The following is a 19,746-nucleotide window of genomic DNA, read 5'->3' on the forward strand; positions in this document are numbered from 1 at the left end:
AATCTTTCATTTCAACCCCTTCACCAATAACTGGAGATGAAGGCAGATGTGCTCCAGATTCTGGCAGGTGGAGCAGCTTGATTGTCAGCCTGTTGAGGAATGAGGCAGGCTTCTGTAGTCACTCTGAGCGTATTGTGAAGGACAGAGTGTGGTGTCCCACAGGAGGAATAGACCAGAATTTTACTGGGAGGCAGAGATTGAGCCAGAAGAAGTAGGAGCTGGAAAGGAACAGCCTACTTGGGACTCAAATCTAGTCTGGAGGCTCCAATACTTTGGCCACCTCATGAGAAGAGAAGAATCCCTGGAAAAGACCCTGATGTTGGGAAAGATGGAGGGCACAAGGAGAAGGGGACGACAGAGGACGAGATGGTGGGACAGTGTTCGCGAAGCTACCAGCATGAGTCTGACCAAACTGCGGGAGGCAGTGGAAGACAGGAGTGCTTGTCTTTTATGGGGAGGGTGGAGGGGGGGGGGGAAATAGGGGGGATTAAGGATGATATGTTTTTTGATAAAATGTTTTGTTGAAATTCCTAATAAAAAATATTATTATTTTTTATAAAAAAGAACCAAACACCTGTCACTCTGCCTTCCGTTATCCCGTCAGCCTCCTCCTTCTTCGCTTTTTTGTTTGGATGACTGTGAGGAGCTGCTGTTGAAAAGACCAAATGACAGAGAGGTCAGCGCTCTCAAACTGCTGCAACCTCCATGCGCTGCACTTTGCCAGCACGCCGTCAACAAGGCCACAGCTGTCATCCGTGCCGTATTTGAGCTACAGCTGCTCCCTGCAACCAGGCAGGCCGAATTCAGCTTGGGAGGCGATGTGGTACAGCCTTCTCCTTGGGGGAGCCAAGTAAAATAGCTCCAGACAAGTGGCCGACCACCACCAGAGTGTCCCCTCTGCCCTGATATGCTATGAAACTGCAGGTTTAAAATGATCTCCACCAACATAATATATTAATGATGGACTGGGAAAGGCTTTGGAAGCGTTTTGGAAGATAGATTTGAATTTGAAAGTACTGAATGTACTTTACTGCATGTACTTTAAAGTGGTACCTCTGGATATGAAAGGGATCCGTTCCGGAGCCCTGATCCCATCCTGAACGCAACTCGCGTCTGCGCGTGTGCGGGTCGCGATTCACTGTTTCTGCACATGTGAGTGACATCATTTTGACCGTCTGCGCATGTGCGAGCGGCGAAACCCGGAAGTAATGCATTACTTCCGGGTTGCCACGGAGCGCAACCCGAAAATGCTCAACCTGAAGCAACTTCAACCTGATGTATGACTGTACTTTAGTGAAAGAGAACTACATGGAAATGATGTATCGGTGGTACGTATTTAACCCCGGTTAAATTAGCAAAAATGTACAGAGCAAGTTCTAATAAGTGTTGGAAATGTAGAGAAACAGAGGGTACGTTTTATCATATGTGGTGGGAATGTAGGAAGGTCAAAAACTATTGGGAAATGATTTATAATGAAATGAAAAAAAAATGTTTAGAGTAACCTTTGCTTAAAAAACAACCACCCAGAAGCCTTTTTTATTAGGTATTCTATGAGCGGAGATTCCAAAAGAACAGAAAAAAATGTTTCTGTATGCTACAACGGCCACCTGGATACTGTTAGCCCAGGGGTGCCCAAACTTTTTTCAAAGAGGGCCAGATTTGATGAATTGAACATGTGTGAGGGCCGACCAAAGTTGTTGAGCCGGATTAGGCCCCTGAAACTGACTTTGGACATGCCTGTGTTAGCCCAGAGATGGAAAGAGGAAGCAGTCCCAATGGAAGAAGATTGGCAAACCAAGTTAATGACTATGCAGAAATGGCGAAACTAATTGGAAAGCTCAGAAATGAAGATGACAAGAAATTTTAAAAAGAGGGGGGCCACCAGGGGGCGCATTGGAAGATGGCCGACAATAACATCTCTCTGACCCACACAAGGTAATTAAGAGGCTGCTATGGGAGTATGTAGCCTCCCTTGCCCCCCCAAGGGGATGGGGGGGACTGCCTTGCCAGCTGTGCCCATAATTCACCCCCGGATTCAAAAGAAGGGGGTGACCGGGCGCTTGGCACACAGCCCTCGTGTGAGGCCACTCTCCCGGATGCTATCTCTGATTGCGCACTGGTTTGCATTACTTCAAAATATATAATTGGATAAAGAAGCAATTGCACATACTTCAAGCGAAGATCGGGTGTAAAGACTGCTGATTAATGGGACCTCTGTGTGCGGAGCAACGGGCTGAATAATAAATCAAGTGAAGACTCATCATTAAGAGACGGGTATGTCAGACTGAAATGGAAAGGGAGGGAGGGAAAAACTTTTCTTTTTTTGTCTTATGTGAGTACCCAATAATCCTCCCTCCCAGAGAGAAAAAAATTGTTGCAATTTAATAATCAGAAGCTGGAGATTAAAAGCTGTGTGGAAATGAATTATTGAACAAAGAACAAAGAAAGGCTGGCGGAAAGATCGGGAACGGAAGGAAAGCTTTGTGACGCAGTTTCAAATAGACTCGTCAAGATGGCCTGCCTACAGGAGCACGGGGGGGGGGGGACCGTGGTCATCGGAATGTGAATGTATGGCATGTATGGAATGTGAATTTGACCCGGCAGGGGCCCCCTGAGATACAGCTTCGCAGGCCGGTGGAAATCATGGACAGACTGTAAGAATGTTGTTTACGGAGGTGTGGAAATGGCGGCTGTCCTTAACGTGATATGGCTCTTGGAGAGTGTAAAATCCACATAGGACATGTTTGTTTTCAACCCTTGTGAAGATTATCAGAGATCTCAAAGAAAGGAATATATGATTACAAAAAGAAGATGAGGAAAATAATAAGGAGACTATCTGGACAGAACTGGATAGAACTGTGAAATTAAAGCAGCAGGAAGAGCGATGTTTGGTTCCCTTTCGGAGCGCGAAGTATGGGTACCCCCAATAAATTTTTTTAAAAATTGGCTGTATAATTTGGAACTAATGTGATTTGGAATTAATGTGATTTGATTGGCCTGTTAATAAAAAATATTTATATATAAAAGAAAGAAATTTTAAAAAGAATGGGAAATGTTTATTATGTACTTACAAAAGTATTGTAAATAGGTTAATACATTGGCAGGATTTTAAGAACACTTGTAATTTTAGAAATAATGTAAGGCATTTGAGGTAGAAAAATAATTTGGAGTAGAAATGATATGCAGTTGAAAAAGGAAAGTAAGGAACCAGGGATGAGGGAAGTAACAGGATTCGGAGAATTCCATATCATGGATTTGATATGGTTTTTGGTTGTTGTTGTTTTTTGCAATTTTGTTTGTTCTTTGTTGTGATGTTTGTTGTCGTTTGATTTTTATTTCTGTTATTTTTGTTGAAAAATTAATTTAAAATCTTTTTTTTTTTTTTTAATGTTATTCACCTACTTATTTGAAATCCCACCAACTTACATTCCTGTTGGCAAATGAGCTAAAAGTGCCTGCAGAAACCTTTGCTCTGAGCTCCCTTGCAGCTCAGGTTTTGCAATGTTTATCTGAAACGGATTTGCAAGAGAGCTAAGGTCTTGCCAGAAATCCTTGCTCGGATCTAACAGCTCAGATTTTGCATAGGTTTTTTTGTTTTGTTTTGAATTGCAAGACAGATCCTTTGCAAAGCCAGGAAGTTTGCCCGGGGTGGCTCTCTACTTGGAAATCTGCCTTTTAAAAATGCCTCACTTTGAAGAGATGGCATTGCAGAGTTGGAAAAGGCTCAGAAAATGGAAATCAAAAACGATCAAAGAGTTGGAGCAACTGCAGCATCTGGGACTTTGAAGTTTAGAGAAAGGGTGAGAAAGAGACGTGGTGTGTTGGGTCCTGGGGTAACCCGTGAAATGCGGTCCAGGACCGGTCCAGAATCTGAAGGTTCAGCTGGGAGTCAGTCCAACAGGGCCAAGGTAGGAAACCAGGCAAGGACAGGCACGGGATCTCAGGCAGGATCTAGCATACAGCTATTGCTCCCTCAACCTGGGCAGGGTCCGACAGCCTTTTATTTCTGACGGGGTAACGGCCGGTCCTGATCACCTCACCTCCCTGACTCACCTCCCTGTCTCACTTCTCCTGCGAGTACTCAGGTCTCTCCTTCTCTCAGACCTGAGTCTTTGCAGCTTGGGAGATGTTGGAGGGTTACTGGACCCAGGGGCCACCTCAGCCTCCCCTGACCCAACCAGTAGTGGAGCAGCTGTAAGTGATGGCCCAGCTGGAGGCAACGAGGTAATCCCCGCACCTGGAGCCAGGGCAGGCTCAGGCCCCTGACTCAGGCCAGCTGGTGCTTGTTGCAGGGGAACCTGTGCAGACTGTGCAGACAGGGGTACCTGTGGGGCTCTTCAGGATCAGGCCCCAGACCAGGTTCAGATGGCACCTGATGCAAAGGGTCCTGTGCAGACTGAGACGCCTCTTTTCTCATGGCATGAGAAAGCAGATAGAGAAAAGTTTTCCTTCCTCTTTCACAACACTAGAACATCAGATGGAGCTGAATGTTGGACTAATTGGGACAGAGAAAATGAAGTCTTTGGAACTCCCTCCCACAGGTCGGCCACCAACTTAGATGGCTTTAAAAGAGGATTAGACAACTTCATGGAGAAGAGAGATATCGATGGCTCCTAGCCACAATTTCTACGCTCTGCCTCCACATTTGGAGGTAGCAGTGCTTTTGAATCCCAGTTGCTGGAAACCACCAGAAGGGAGAGCATTTCTCTCGCACTCAAATCCCGCTTGTGGATTTCCAACAGGCATCTGGTTGGCCGCTGTGAGAACAGGATGTTGGACTAGATGGGACTTTGGCCCGACTCAGCAGTCCATTCTTATGGAGGGCTTAGGGCCCTCGTACTTACGGGACCGCCTCTCCTGGTCTGCCCCACAGAGGACCTTAAGGTCCATGAGCAACCAGGAGAGAGACAGTGGAAGAGGACTGGAAAAAAATTAAAATTTATCTTAAAAATTGTTGTAAAATTTCGGAATGTTAAGATGTCAAGGGATTTGATATAAAGAATTACAGCTGTAAAAATTTAAGCTTAAGAAAATTTTAAAGAGAATTAAATATAAAAATGGATGAAGGATTGCTAAAAAATTCTAAAATAAGGATGCAGTGAAGGGGAGGCATGGGGAAGTCGTGTTATGTTTGTTTGTTTTTTGTTTGTGTTGTAAAATTAATAAAAATCATTTAAAAAAAAAAATTAAGGTCCATGAGCAACCATCGTTTAGAGGTCCCGGGCCCTAAGGAAGTCAGACTATCCTCCACCAGGGCCAGGGCCTTCTCAGTGGTGGCTCCGACCTGGTGGAATGCTCTGTCCCATGAGACCAGGGCCCTGCAGGATTTAACCTCCTTCCGTCGGGCCTGTAAGACAGAGCTATTCTGCCTGGCCTTTAATTTGAATTCAGCCTGATCTTTTATTTCCCTTCTCTTCCCTGCCCCTCATCTTTTATGAAGATCACCCGCTCTGAGACCCCACAGCTAATTCTCCCCTGGCCTCCTTGCTGCCCAAGTAGGACCAATTCAGCCAGCTAGCCCTGGGGATTATCTAATGCTTATTTCCCCTAAGTTGATTTTTTATTTTTATTGTTATTCATGTTATTATACTTTATTTTATGCTGCTTTTACAATTAAGTGTTTTAAATTTGTTGTTAGCCACCATGAGCTCGGTTTTTGAAAGGGAAAGGCGGGGTATAAATAAAAAATTATTATTATTATTTATTTTATGAAATCAGGTTTTGGAACGACTGAAGATTTAGTGTCTTGCAGACGTCGCCGGAGGGAAGGTTGCTGAGTGCTCACTTTGCAAGGCGCTTGCAGACTTAGCTGCCGGCAAAGCCCGGATATGAAAACACAACGCAGTGCAAGGAACATGCAGTGACTCAATAGCAGAGCAACAATCTCAGCGCATTTCCCATTCTTTGCAAATGGGTTTGCGCTTGACGTTTATTTAAAGCTGCGGCCCGCGAGGTAATGGACGCGTGTGTGTTGGCATGTGTTGTCAAGAGAGACACTTGCTCTTTCCAAATTCTTCGAGTTTTCCCTCCGGGGCTTCAGAACAGAGTTGTTCCCATAACAACCAAACGCCGTTCGTATGGCGAACAAGGCCCAGGTTCCACATTGTTTCCTGCAGTTATATCACAATCCGGTTCTGATTCTCTCCTTGCCGCTCTGGAAGACAACATACAAATGCAAGATAATAATAATAAAATAACAATGAAAGCATGATAAAAAAACAAACCTGTTATGTACTGAGTTGAATAGGATCCAAACTGCAGCAGTCTGATTGGTCCTAGAACAACGCAGCAGTATGATTGGCCGGCAGGAGCCACCCAATCCAGCTCCTGATAGAAGTGAATCCACAACCTGGTTGGCCGACAGGAGAATTCCGGAATTAGCCAATCACGTGCAGCCCATTGTGTAAATAATGTATATAAAGCAGACACTTTGAGGGGACTTTCATTCCCTCCTCACCACTATGAGCTGAATAAAGAGCATGAAATCCACTCTCGACTCTGAGTATATTTCAAAACCAATAACCCCCAGTCCCTAGCCATTACATTTTTACTCCAGCTTTCCTCTAAGGAGCCCAAGGCAGCATAAATTTCCTCCTCCCCATCTTATCCTCACGACAACCCTGTGAGGTCGGTTAGGCTGAAAGCAAGTGACTGGCCCACAGTCACCCAGTGAGCATTATGGATGAGAAGACGCCTGCTTCTTGGGAGAAAAGGAATGACAAACCTAAACAGCATCTTAGAAAGCAGAGACATCACCTTGGCAACAAAGGTCTGTATAGTTAAAGCTATGGTTTTCCCAGTAGTGATGTATGGAAGTGAGAGCTGGACCATAAAGAAGGCTGATCGCCGAAGAATTGATGCTTTTGAATTCTGGTGCTGGAGGAGACTCTTGAGAGTCCCATGGACTGCAAGAAGATCAAACCTATCCATTCTGAAAGAAATCAGCCCTGAGTGCTCACTGGAAGGACAGATCCTGAAACTGAGGCTCCAATACTTTGGCCATCTCATGGGAAGAGAATACCCCCTGGAAAAGACCCTGATGTTGGGAAAGATGTGTGGGAATGTTCTGGGGTGCAGGAGAGGATATATTGACTAATTATATCCTTATCCAACTTGTACTAACAAGTTCCCAAAATATCAGCAGAGTTTATAGACATTCCCCTTTAAGTTCGCAACGGTAACGCTTGCACAGGTTCGCTAGAACCTCTATAATAATTACTCTGGTAATTTCCCCTTTGTTCCCTCTTAAAATACAAGACACGACACAGTCTTTATAAAAGTATAAAAGAGTTTACTCACGTTCTGTTCACAATATGATCCCAGAAGGTAGGCAGGCTTAAAAAGGTTACATGCAGTTAGAATCTATCTTGTAGCAAGATATTACTGTCCTCTCTTGGCTGGGAGCCAAGAGGGCATGTTGCTCCTTCAGAAGATGAAGATGGCAGAGAGGCAAGAGGCAAGAGGCAAGAGGCAAGAGGCAAGAGGCAAGAGAGAGAGTGGCTGCCTGCCCTGTGCTTTTATCATTACCTGCACAGGTGAGGCCACACCCACCTCTGGTCACATGCGGAGGAAGTCCGTCCCCAGGAAGTTTACCTGCTTGCTGGACAGACATCCCTCCCCATGTTCTAACATATACACTCTAGGAATGTTGTCATTGACTGCTCCTGTGTTTACATCCCACAAGATGGAGGGCACAAGGAGAAGGGGATTACAGAGGACAAGATGGTTGGACAGTGTTCTCGAAGCTACCAGCATGAGTTTGACCAAACTGCTGGAGGCAGTGGAAGACAGGAGTGCCTGGCGTGCTCTGGTCCATGGCATCACGAAGAGTCGGACATGACTAAACGACTAAACAACAAGGCAAACTAAGGCCCAGGGGCTTGATGCAGTGCAATCGCCTTCTCAATCTGGCCCGCGGGCAGTCCGGGAATCAGCCTGTTTTTACATGAGCAGAATGTGTCTTTTTATTTAAAATGCATCTCTGGGTTATTTGTGGGGCCTGCCTGATGTTTTTACATGAGTAGAATGTGTGCTTTTATTTAAAATGCATTTCTGGGTTATTGGTGAGGCACAGGAATTTGTTCATTTCCCCCCAAAAAAATAGTCCGGCCCCCCACAAGCTCTGAGGGACAGTGGTCCGGCCCTCTGCTGAAAAAGTTTGCTGACCCCTGGGTTAGGCTGAGAGACAGTGACTGACCCAAGGTCACCCAGTGACCTTCATGGCCAAGTGGGGATTCAAACTCAGGTCTCTCCTAGGGATAGGAAGGCAAGTGTGCAGGAAGATTCAAGGATAATCAAAGAAACATTTCAGCATTTCAACGTAGTATAGGCATGCCACTGGACTCTTTTCGGATATGAAACCAGAAACAATATCCATGCCTCTCTTTGGGATCATTGTGTATTCTTCCACAGTTTTCCACAACATTTGTTGTGTACAGGAATAGTCAACTCTGACAAATAGGAGAGATCAGAAAAGAGAAAGGCTTATTTGCATTGATGAGGAGATAAGAGTTTGTTTGTCCCAAATTAGACCGGATGATGATGATGATGATGATTTATTTATTTCTACCCCGCCCATCTGGCTGAGTTTCCCCAGCTACTCTGGGCGGCTTCCAAGAAAAGATTAAAAACACATTAAATGCAGAGAATACTTCCCAAAACAGTGCCCTAAAATACATACCTGGACTTCTTTCGATTAATGTCTGCAGGAGACTTTGTGGATATTTAAGTTATAATTAGAAAAATCTTAATAATTATTCGTAAAGGAAACAGTTTATAAGAAGTAAATAAGTAGGCCAGATACAGGATAAAGGAAGTCTTTTATTTGGTTGTTTGTATTGTTGTATGTTATGTTTATTGTATTTCTGTATTGGGGGGTGGGGGAGTTATGTTATGTTGTAAATAAAATTCTAATTAAAAATATTTTTAAAAAATAAAAAATAAAAATACATTAAAACATCAGTCATTAAAAACTTCCCTAAACAGGGCTGCCCTAAATAAAGAAATTATTTTCTCTCATGTAAATGAGGTTACCTGGCAAAAGGAAGCTCACACCTCTCATTTTCGTATACATACTTAAGGTACGTGTGCAAGAGGCTCATTTATCATTATATTTTGGGAATGATACATGTTATTATATAGCTGCATTGTTCTATACTTCCTGGATGCGACCATATTATAAAGCAGTTGTGATCTGTGTTATAAATCAAGCAGGGTAAGAGTTTCTTTTTCATTTCCTATGTATTGCTTATCAAAAATTGGATTGGCGCCAGTAAATTTTTATTCTGAAAGTGAGGCTGAGAGGGGAAAAGTTTGAGAACCGCTCCTCTAACCTCAACACCCAGCCTGAACTTGCTTGATCCGTTTGGGTCTCTCACAATCCAGCAGATTATAGGGCCACTAAAGAGACATTGCAGAACAGGGGCAGCTATAGACACCTGTGGTGGACATGTCCGAAGGTGGCAAGTTTTGGGGAGAAAGTGTTTAATGAGATGTGTATTTAAATGAGAATCAGAATTTGATGGCTAAGCAACACCTTGTATTTATCTTATTGGCATAACAACAACAACAACAACAACAACAACAACAACATCATTATATTTTTACCCCGCCCATCTGGCAGCTCCCAACAGAATATTAAGAACACGATAAAACACCAGACATTAAAAACTTCCCTAAACAGGGCTGCCTTCAGATGGCTTCTAAAAGTCAGATAGTTGTTTATTTCCTTGGCATCTGATGGGAGGGTGTTCCATAGGGCGGGCGCCACTACCGAGAAGGCCCTCTGCCTGGTTCCCTGTAGCTTCGCTTCTCGCAACTTTGCTCAATCCTATGCATTGCACATTTGCCACAAACACAACTGTGGTGTTGCATGTACAAACATGAGAAGATGACTGCCTAATTTGCCTCTGCATCCAACAGATACAAATGTCTCTGTGCTGTGTGTTTGCGCAAATAATAAGATATAATAATAATTTATTATTTATACCCCGCCCATCTGGCTGAGTTTCCCCAGCCACTCTGGGCGGCTGCCAATCAAGTGTTTAAAACAATACAGGATTATACATTAAAAACTTCCCTAAACAGGGCTGCCTTCAGATGTCTTTTAAAAATAGGATAGTTGTTTATTTCCTTGACATCTGATGGGAGGGAGTTCTACAGGGCAGGTGCCACCACGGAGAAGGCCCTCTGCCTGGTTCCCTGTAACTTGGCTTCTTACAGCGAGGGAACCACCAGAAGGCCCTCGGAGCTGGATCTCAGTGTCCGGGCTGGATGATGGGGGTGGAGACGCTCCTTCAGGTATACTGGGCCGAGGCCGTTTAGGGCTTTAAAGGTCAGCATGTATCGTTATAGTCCCATTCTGGAAGGACTTAAAAGCTGCGAACTTGAATGCTTGATACAGGAGAGTAAGGCGTATTGCCCATATGGAAAAATTGACCCACAAATTAAAACTGGCAAGCGCACAGAGGCACATCTGCAGGATCTTCATTTGGTTCACAAATGCTCCAGGAAACCAAAGGCCGATTCCAGAGGTTTATACAAACTTGCAGATCACTTAATAAGCCCGTGTTTTGCAGGCATATACCATTATAAGTTGATGTGTATTTATGGGAATGCAAGTTTTTATAATGTGTTTCAGGGAATCTCCTGGGAAATGTAAAGAATAAAATGTATTATTATTATTATTATTATTATTATTATTATTATTATTATTTAAGATGGATTGCAGGGAGGAGAGCCTAGCTGCTGGTTAGCAGCGCCTCTTCACCACCGCAAGACAGGAGTCTCTCCTCTCCTCGGAGTAAGCACCGCTCGATCTCTTTCCACACACCGTCTCTTTTAATGATGCATGAAGCTTTATTAATACCCCCTCAGAAAACACATCTATTATGGATGCAATTGCAGGAAAAACCACTCACCAGTCCTGCGGCGAGAGGTGCGCAGACCCTGCTGCATTATTGCCTATGTTGTTTTTAAATAAGTGTGTGTATGTGTATTTGCAATCCTCAATGCGCTTTGCAGCCGTTAGCCTCATCAGAAGCAGGTCAGCTGCAGCCGCGACTGGGGGATATCCTTACAATCTCAACAACATGCACGAGTGTCAGGCTTCAGGGAATTGGATCGACCTCCCTCACGGCTGGGATGATGCTGACTCTCAGGTAATGGCTTTGCTCCGAGTTAAGTCCCACCCCCTCTGTCTCTTCTGTTGTACATCATCCCTGCGTCACCTGGTCTGTGTTTTCTGCCTCTGAGCTTCCTGTTCTACTACTCTCAATGCACGCTGGGTCCTGGGAGAGGGGGTTCAGGAATGCTTTCAAGAGACATTGAGTCTGTCAGCTGTATCTCCGCTGGGGCTTCTGCTTCTTCTTGCTGCCCCTCTCCCAATATTTCCCAGCTTCTCCCCTCTGCAGCCTCTGAACTACAACCTTCCGCAAACCACTGTTCTTGTGATGGCCTGGGACTCGGGCTCGGACTCGGAGCTGGAGGAGTCTCAGTCCGCACTGGATCCTTTGCCTCAGGCATCATCTGAACCAAGTCCGGGGCCTGATTCTGAAGAGTCCCAGTCTGCACAGGTTCCCCTGCAACAAGCACCAGCTGGGCCGAGTCAGGGGCCTGACCCTGCCCTGGCTCCAGATGCAGGGATTACCTCGTTGCCTCCAGCTGGGCCATCACTTACAGCTGCTCCACTACCAGTTGGGTCAGGGGAGGCTGAGGTGGCCCCTGGGTCTAGTAACCCACCAATGTCTCCCGAGCTGCAGAGACTCAGGTCTGAGAGAAGGAGAGACCTGAGTATTCGCAGGAGGAGTGCTCGCCTTCAGGCGAAACAGGGAGGTGAGTCACCAGGGGATCAGGACCAGCCATTACCCTGACAGAAATAAAAGGCTGTGGGACCCCACTCCAGGTTGCGGGAGCAACATTGCTGTGTGCTAGAACCTGCCTGAGACCCTGTGCCTGACTTAGCCTGGTTTCCTGCCTTGACCCTGTCGGACTGACTCCTAGCGGAACCTACGGATTCTGGACCGGTCCTGGACCACGTTTCTCAGGTTACCCCCAGGCCCAGCACACCTCTGCAGCCTCTGAACTATAACCTTCCATAAATCACTTGTGCTGGACCAGGGGGGAGGTTACCGTGGGGCGAGGTCCGGGACCTGAGTTGAGGGTCGGCAGACGGTCCTCCTCGGGCGAAGCGGGGTCCACAGCAGGAAGCTGGGCAGGGACAGGAACTCTGGGGGAAACAGGACTGGATGCTGGCCGAAACAGCTCATCAACGACGTTGCTCCCGCAACCTGGGACCGGGCTGGCTGGCCTTTATCTTCTCTGAGGCCAGGGGCGGTCCCGGCCCCCAGGAGACCCGCCTCTCCTGGCCTTAAGGCGAGCACTCCTCCTGGGAGAAACCAGTTCCCTTCGCCTCTCTGCCCTGAGCCTCTGCAGTTCAGGAGAGGCTGGAGGGTTACTGGACCCAGGGGGAGACTCACCTGCAGGCACTGAGCCCTCAACCAGCTCTGGAGCCAGAGTGGAATCACCTGGTGCCTGCTCCTGAGGATCCGGCACAGGTGCAGGCACTTCAGAATCAAGGCCCTGCCCCAGTTCAGCCGGCCCTGGAGGCGGGGACTCCTGTGCAGGCTGGGATTCCTCCGGTTCAGCCTCTGAATCAGATTCCCAGGCCATCACATCACTTTTCTAAATCTATACTGTCCTCTTCTTCTCCAGGAAGGGAAGCGCAGTCTCCACCATTTCTCCTCAGACCAATCCCTGACAAAGAGTCAGATTCGGATGTGGGCTCTGGAGCTGCCCTCTGCCAGTCCTGGGATACTAGCTCTGCTTTGCTCGGCTGCCACCTGTGGGACAAGCCCTCAACAACTTACTTATGAGATTGCCTAACCCCACACAGGCCCACTTGACCACTTCTATCGGTGTATTTGGCCCCCATAATACCCACTTTGCGTTTGCAAGAAATCGATCTTTCAGTCTGGCAGCAGCTACACTTCGGAACTCCCTGCCTCTTGATATCAGGCGGGCTCCTTCACTATGTTACCTGCTAAGGCAAGCCTATCCAGAGGCTTAGAAAGCTGGTGTGAATTTTTAACCCGTTTTACTATTTCGTCCTTTTGCATGTTTTAAATGCTAGTTGTCAATTTTTCTTGGTGATTTGATTTTTCTAAAAAAAAATCAGACTGCTTTGAGGTTGCTACTTTTGCAGTCAGGCAGTCTATCAATTTCATGAAGTAAATAAAATAAATACATGGTAAAGCCATCTGCTGCGAGGTCCCTTTGGGCTGCCGGTTGCTCGGGAAACAACGATGGATGGAACTAAAGGTCCTGCCAGGAGGATGAGTGATGGATGGCGAAGCTGGGGCACAGAATCAGTAAAGGGCCCAGCAGGGGGTGGGGAGGGTCACCTGGACCTTCAACTTTGGGGAAGGGTTGTGTGGTTCAACATTAGAACATCTGGTATACAGTGGTACCTCAGTTTACGAACTTAATCTATTCTGGAAGTCAGTTCTTAAACCAAAACGGTTCTTAAACCAAGGCATGCTTTCCCTAATGAGGCCTCCTGCCACCGGTGCCCTTCCACCATTCAGATTCCACTCTTAGACCAAGGTAAAGTTCTCAAACCAAGACACTATTTCCGGTTTTGTGGAGTTTGCAAACCGAATTGTTTTTAAACCAGACTTTTCTTAAACCGAGGTACCACTGTATATGCAAAGTTTCTCTCAGAAGCAGTATATACAGTGGTACCTCAGGTTAAGAACTTAATTCATTCCAGAGGTCCATTCTTAACCTGAAACTGTTCTTAACCTGAAGCACCACTTTAGCTAATGGCACCTCCCACTCCTGCCGCCACGCCACCACGGCCCAATTTCTGTTCTCATCCTAAAGCAAAGTTCTTAACCCGAGGTACTATTTCTGCGTTAGCGGAGCCTGTAACCTGAAGTGTCTGTAACCTGAAGCGTCTGTAACCCGAGGTACCACTGTACTTGCTAAAGCTCCTCTGTTGGCTAGCAAGATCTCTCTTACACCTTAATAACTGTTGATATATACCACTGTTGTACTGTACAGTGAAACCTCAATTTTTGAATGTAATCTGTTCCGGAAGATGGTTCGACTTCCGAAACATTCAAAAACCAAAGTATGCATTTCCAGAAGCATTTACGTCCATAAAACTCAATACAGGAGTGGTGTGACATGTTTGGCTTCTGAAAAATGTTTGAAAACTGAAGCAGTTACTTCTGGGTTTTGTTCGAAAACAAAAATGTTCAACTTCCGAGACAATCATAAACTGAGGTACAACTTTACTGTGTATTTTGGGACTGTTGTTGTTTAGTCGTTTAGTCGTGTCCGACTCTTCATGACCCCATGGACCAGAGCACGCCAGGCACTCCTGTCTTCCACTGCCTCCCGCAGTTTGGCCAAACTCATGCTGGTTGCTTCAAGAACACTGTCCCACCATCTCGTCCTCTGTCATCTCCTTCTCCTTGTGCCCTCCATCTTTCCCAACATCAGGGTCTTTTCCAGGGAGTCGTCTCTTCTCATGAGGTGGCCAAAGTCTTGGAGCCTCAGCTTCAGGATCTGTCCTTCCAGTGAGCACTCAGGGCTGATTTCCTTCAGAATGGAGAGGTTTGATCTTCTTGCAGTCCATGGGAATCTCAAGAGTCTCCTCCAGCACCAGAATTCAAAAGCACCAATTCTTTGGCGATCAGCCTTCTTGATGGTCCAGCTCTCACTTCCATACATCACTACTGGGAAAACCATAGCTTTAACTATACAGACCTTTGTTGGCAAGGTGATGTCTCTGCTTTTTAAGATGCTGTCTAGGTTTGTCATTGCTTTTCTCCCAAGAAGCAGGCGTCTTTTAATTTCTTGACTTTTAATTTTGGGTCTATGGACTGCAGTAAAGATGTGTGTCGTGTCTACATATGCCTTATGGAACCAGACTATCTATGTGTCTTGGTTGATGGCACCAACCTTTGGCCCTTGAGACTCAAAGGTTGCTTGGACAGGACTTCTCCTTGCCCTAGAAATTATACCATTTGCTTCAGAGCCCAAAGATGGGCAGACTGGACCCAATCCAAGGGCACATCTCAATCAAAGCCACAGAATCCATTTCCTTTAAGACTCTTACCTCTTCCCTCCTTTCTGTTTTTTGTTTTGTTTTGTTTTTTAAATCGAGTTTCTATTCCTTAAGTCTGGTGAGACACGTTTGGAAGTCTGTTGGCATTGCTTAGTGAAAGCTCAGGACCCAGAAAGGGATTTGAGGAGGTTTTCCTTTTGGCAAGAGTTCTCCAGTGAAAGTAGAAAGTAAAGTTGATTTACATCAACCAAAGGTCACTGCAAGTTCATGGAATGGGAGAGAACAATCACAAACGGCACTTAATATTCATTGCAATACTGGAGTTTGCAGCACTTGATCTCCATTAGGAGGGATAGCAAAGCCCTTTCACCGATTTCTCTCCAAGATGACGATCCGTTTGGCCGAAAAGCTGTCCTGGAAGTTGTAAAGACATCTATATCCACAAGGAGGTAGCAGATTTTGTGGGCCTGGGTAGAATCTGTTAATTTGCAAATAAGATCTTGTGTATGTGTGTGTGTTTATTTTTTTAAAAACCAATCCTTAAGCTCGTTTTATAATGACAAAGGGGAAAGATGGTGTACTAGCTAGTGGAACCCAAACTGCAATTCTGAAAAATCTGAAGACTTGGAAGGTAGCATTGATGGGCAAAGTAGAGCCCTATGACTGGGTTTGGAATATTATAGAATCATAGAATCATAGAATCATAGAGTTGGAAGAGACCACAAGGGCCATCAAGTCCAACCCCCTGCCAAGCAGGAAACACCATCAGAGTACTCCTGACATATGGTCGTCAAGCCTCTGCTTAAAGACCTCCAAAGAAGGAGACTCCACCACACTCCTTGGCAGCAAATTCCACTGTCAAACAGCTCTCACTGTCAGGAAGTTCCTCCTAATGTTTAGGTGGAATCTTTTCTCTTGTAGTTTGGAACCATTGCTCCGTGTCCGCTTCTCTGGAGCAGCAGAAAACAACCTTTCTCCCTCCTCTATGTGACATCCTTTTATATATTTGAACATGGCTATCATATCACCCCTTAACCTCCTCTTCTCCAGGCTAAACATGCCCAGCTCCCTTAGCCGTTCCTCATAAGGCATCGTTTCCAGGCCTTTGACCATTTTGGTTGCCCTCCTCTGGACACGTTCCAGTTTGTCAGTGTCCTTCTTGAACTGTGGTGCCCAGAACTGGACACAGTACTCCAGGTGAGGTCTGACCAGAGCAGAATACAGTGGCACTATTACTTCCCTTGATCTAGATGCTATACTCCTATTGATGCAGCCCAGAATTGCATTGGCTTTTTTAGCTGCCGCGTCACACTGTTGGCTCATGTCAAGTTTGTGGTCAACCAAGACTCCTAGATCCTTTTCACATGTACTGCTCTCAAGCCAGGTGTCACCCATCTTGTATTTGTGCCTCTCATTTTTTTTTTGCCCAAGTGCAATACTTTACATTTCTCCCTGTTAAAATTCATGGTAAAGGTAAATTAGGTCCAGTCGTGGATGACTCTGGGGTTGCGGCGCTCATCTCGCTTTATTGGCCGAGGGAGCTGGTGTACAGCTTCCATGTCATGTGGCCAGCATGACTAAGCCGCTTCTGGCGAATCAGAGCGGCGCACGGAAATGCCCTTTACCATCCTGCCGAAGCGGTACCTAATTATCTGCTTGCACTTTTGACGTGCTTTCGAACTGCTAGGCTGGCAGGGGATTCAAACCGCCAACCTTCTGTTCGGCAAGTCCTAGGCTCTGTGGTTTAACCCACAGCGCCACCCACATCCCTGGACAATTACTTACTTTGGTTTAAATAACCCAAGACATATGCCCAAGTTTTTTGCCTTGGCAAGGAGTTTTTTCCCCACTCCACTCATTGCTGTAAACCACAATTAAACCAAGAAATACTTAATTCCCCAAAGCTTCCCATTTTGTACAGACCAGGAAAGTATGATTAGCAGGTTTGGAACAAGCCGGGATAACCACGGTTTGAAGTTGACTTACTATCCTGGTATGTTCTGGAGCTGCTAACCATTGTTTCCCGGTTTAGAGGAACTGGGACACTATGGTTAGTCAGATACTTCCTGATTTAATCACAGCTCACACAAAGGGGCTCAACAGGGATGTGTTTATCTCTGTTTAGTAAACTACACTGGCAAAGCCAGGCCTGTGGCAGGTGGTGTGGTTGTAAGCAATGTCTTGAGATGTTTGGAAAGACTTCAGCAACTGTTTTAATGTTTGCATTAATTCTTAAGAGACAATTTCATTGTTAGATGGCTCTCTGGGTTTTTTGATATGGTAATAAAAGAGAGGGGAAAACAATGCCCCAGATTTGTCACTTCGAAGCTCACATTTTGGAACGTTCCTCTCGCTCCCGTTTCAATGTGCTGAAGGCAGTGTTTGGAAATGCAATTGTGTAGAGGATCTTCTCTGTGAGAAGGGGAATGAGTTGTGGCTGGAATCAGAGTAACATTCCCCTTTTAAACTTTCACAGCGGATAGGTTTTCCAGGCTTGTATAAGCCTCTAAAATAAGTTTCCTGGTAATTCCCCTTTATTCCCTCTTGAAAAGAATAGACACAAGACAGTCTTGTATAAAAGTATAAAATAGTTTACTCACACATCCTGCTCACGGATGCATCTCAGAAGGCAGATTTAAGTTACAAAATATATACACGTGGAATCTATCCCATAAGGAGATAGTTCCTTTGTCCTCTCTTGGCTGGAAGGCAAGAGAGCATCTTAGGCTGATGCTTCTTCGACAGATGTGGTCAGAGAGAGAGAGAGATGGCTGACTGACCAGTCCTGTCTTTTGTTACCTGCGCAGGTGAGGCCACGCCCACCTCCAGTCACTTGCAGAGGAAGTCTGTCCCAGCCCAGGAGGAAACAGGAAGTTCCGACTGGCTGGTCCACCCCCCCTTTTATGTCCACTCTAGGAATGTTGTACTTGACTGCTCTGTGTTTCACACCCCACAAACCTAACTGTGAAAAATTTGTTAAACTCCTTGTCTCTGAAGGGACCTCCAGGCTGCTGCATCTCAACACAGATGGGAGGCACAGTGTTGTGTATTGAGTCAAAGGATTTTATATCTGTATTATTATTGTCTGTAATTGAATTAGGGTAAAGTAACTGCCTTTTGGTTCCAGAGGGTACAGCTACTATTGGTTCATTTAAGCTGCTGTATTTGGATCCTCTGTCTTATTGGTTTCCTCCAAAAGGCAGGACTGTGATTGCCTGATATTGTTCCCTCCAAAATGTTACAGATAGGTAGCCGTGTTGGTCTGCCATGGTCAAAACAAAATAAAAAAATTCCTTCCAGTAGCACCTTAAAGACCAACTGAGTTAGTTCTAGGTATGAGCTTTCGTGTGCATGCACACTTCTTCAGGTATCTGAAGAAGTGTGCATGCACACGAAAGCTCATACCTAGAACTAACTCAGTTGGTCTTTAAGGTGCTACTGGAAGGAATTTTTTTATTTTGTTTTTTCCTCCAAAATGTATCCCTTCTAGCTAGTTCCCTGTCCCTATAAATGTAGCTCTCCCCTCCTCAGGTTTTAGTCTTGTTGCTTTTAATAAAGAAGTGTTACTAGAGAACCATCTCCAGCATATTATGTCAAGAGAGCTGAAATCACAAACCCCACGTCACAACAACTGGCGACGAAGGTGGGATCCGGAATGCTGAGGAGCGGTTAAACGCAGCCCTGCCTCAGAGTCCGGATTGTAGCTAAGAACAAGACTCACTGGCCGGCTGAGAAGACGACCCTGCCCACAGGACAATGGAGAGTCCAAGGGTATTGGAGCCCTTCCAGCCATCAGAGCCCCACACGTGGGAAGACTACGTCGAACGCTTCGAGTTCTTCGCAGTGGCTCAAGGGATCACCGATGCCAGCAAAAGAAGGGCCACATTCCTGAGCTACTGTGGGCCTGAGACCTTCAAGCTGATTGCCTGATATTGTTCCCTCCAAAATGTATCCCTTCTAGCTAGTTCCCTGTCCCTATAAATGTAGCTCTCCCCTCCTCAGGTTTTAGTCTTGTTGCTTTTAATAAAGAAGTGTTACTAGAGAACCATCTCCAGCATATTATGTCAAGAGAGCTGAAATCACAAACCCCACGTCACAACACACAGTTTGGCTCAAAGGCCACAGATGTCAAAGATCAATGCTGTCTTCTCACACCTACGCTATTCATTAGGTTCAAGCACACAAACTGTGCAAACACCCCTTCCCTAGATACATCATGACACAGCGGTTGCCCGTTTAGCTAGAATATGTACCTAAGAATGAATTAAATGGAGATAGCTCCATTGGCAGAGAACAAGACTCTTAATCTCAGGCTCATGGGTTTGAGCCCCACGTTGGGCAAAGAAAATCCTGCATTGCAGGGGGTTGGACTAGATGCCCCTCAGGGTCCCTTCCGACTCTACAATTCTACGATTCTATTATTGGCTTGGGCTTCCAAGCAACAGAGGACCCTCCCACTGCCATTGCAGAACAGGACCAACTTGTGCTGCCACCTAGCGGAGCCCAGAAGAAATGCAAAGGTTGTTGTTGACTGGAATTCTTGGGCTATTCTGGGCGCATCCAGAACATCTGAAGAAGAGCTATAGCTCAGGGGTGGAGCATCTGTTTTGAATGCTGTTTTGAATACATGCCCAAGTAAGGCTGGGAAAGATTCCCTGCCTGAAATGCTGGTG

The 19,746-nt window shown here is 45.7% G+C and overlaps 1 protein-coding gene and 1 long non-coding RNA gene across 3 annotated transcripts in view; both read left to right on the forward strand.

Annotated features, from left to right (window-relative positions):
* The window catches only part of FBXO41 (F-box protein 41), a 123,257-nt gene that overhangs the window by 13,817 nt on the left and 89,694 nt on the right, over positions 1–19,746 (forward strand). The gene's annotated exons all lie outside the window — the stretch shown is intronic.
* The window catches only part of LOC309350464, a 251,288-nt gene continuing 232,020 nt past the window's right edge, over positions 479–19,746 (forward strand). For both annotated transcript variants that reach the window (XR_014160403.1, XR_014160404.1), the window contains exons 1-2: positions 479–1,036; positions 1,295–1,362. This is a non-coding gene — a long non-coding RNA (uncharacterized lncRNA). The remainder of the gene's footprint in view (positions 1,037–1,294; positions 1,363–19,746) is intronic.

Source organism: Podarcis erhardii, assembly GCF_964252035.2.
Source record: "Podarcis erhardii genome assembly, chromosome: 9".
Taxonomy (NCBI): domain Eukaryota; kingdom Metazoa; phylum Chordata; class Lepidosauria; order Squamata; family Lacertidae; genus Podarcis; species Podarcis erhardii.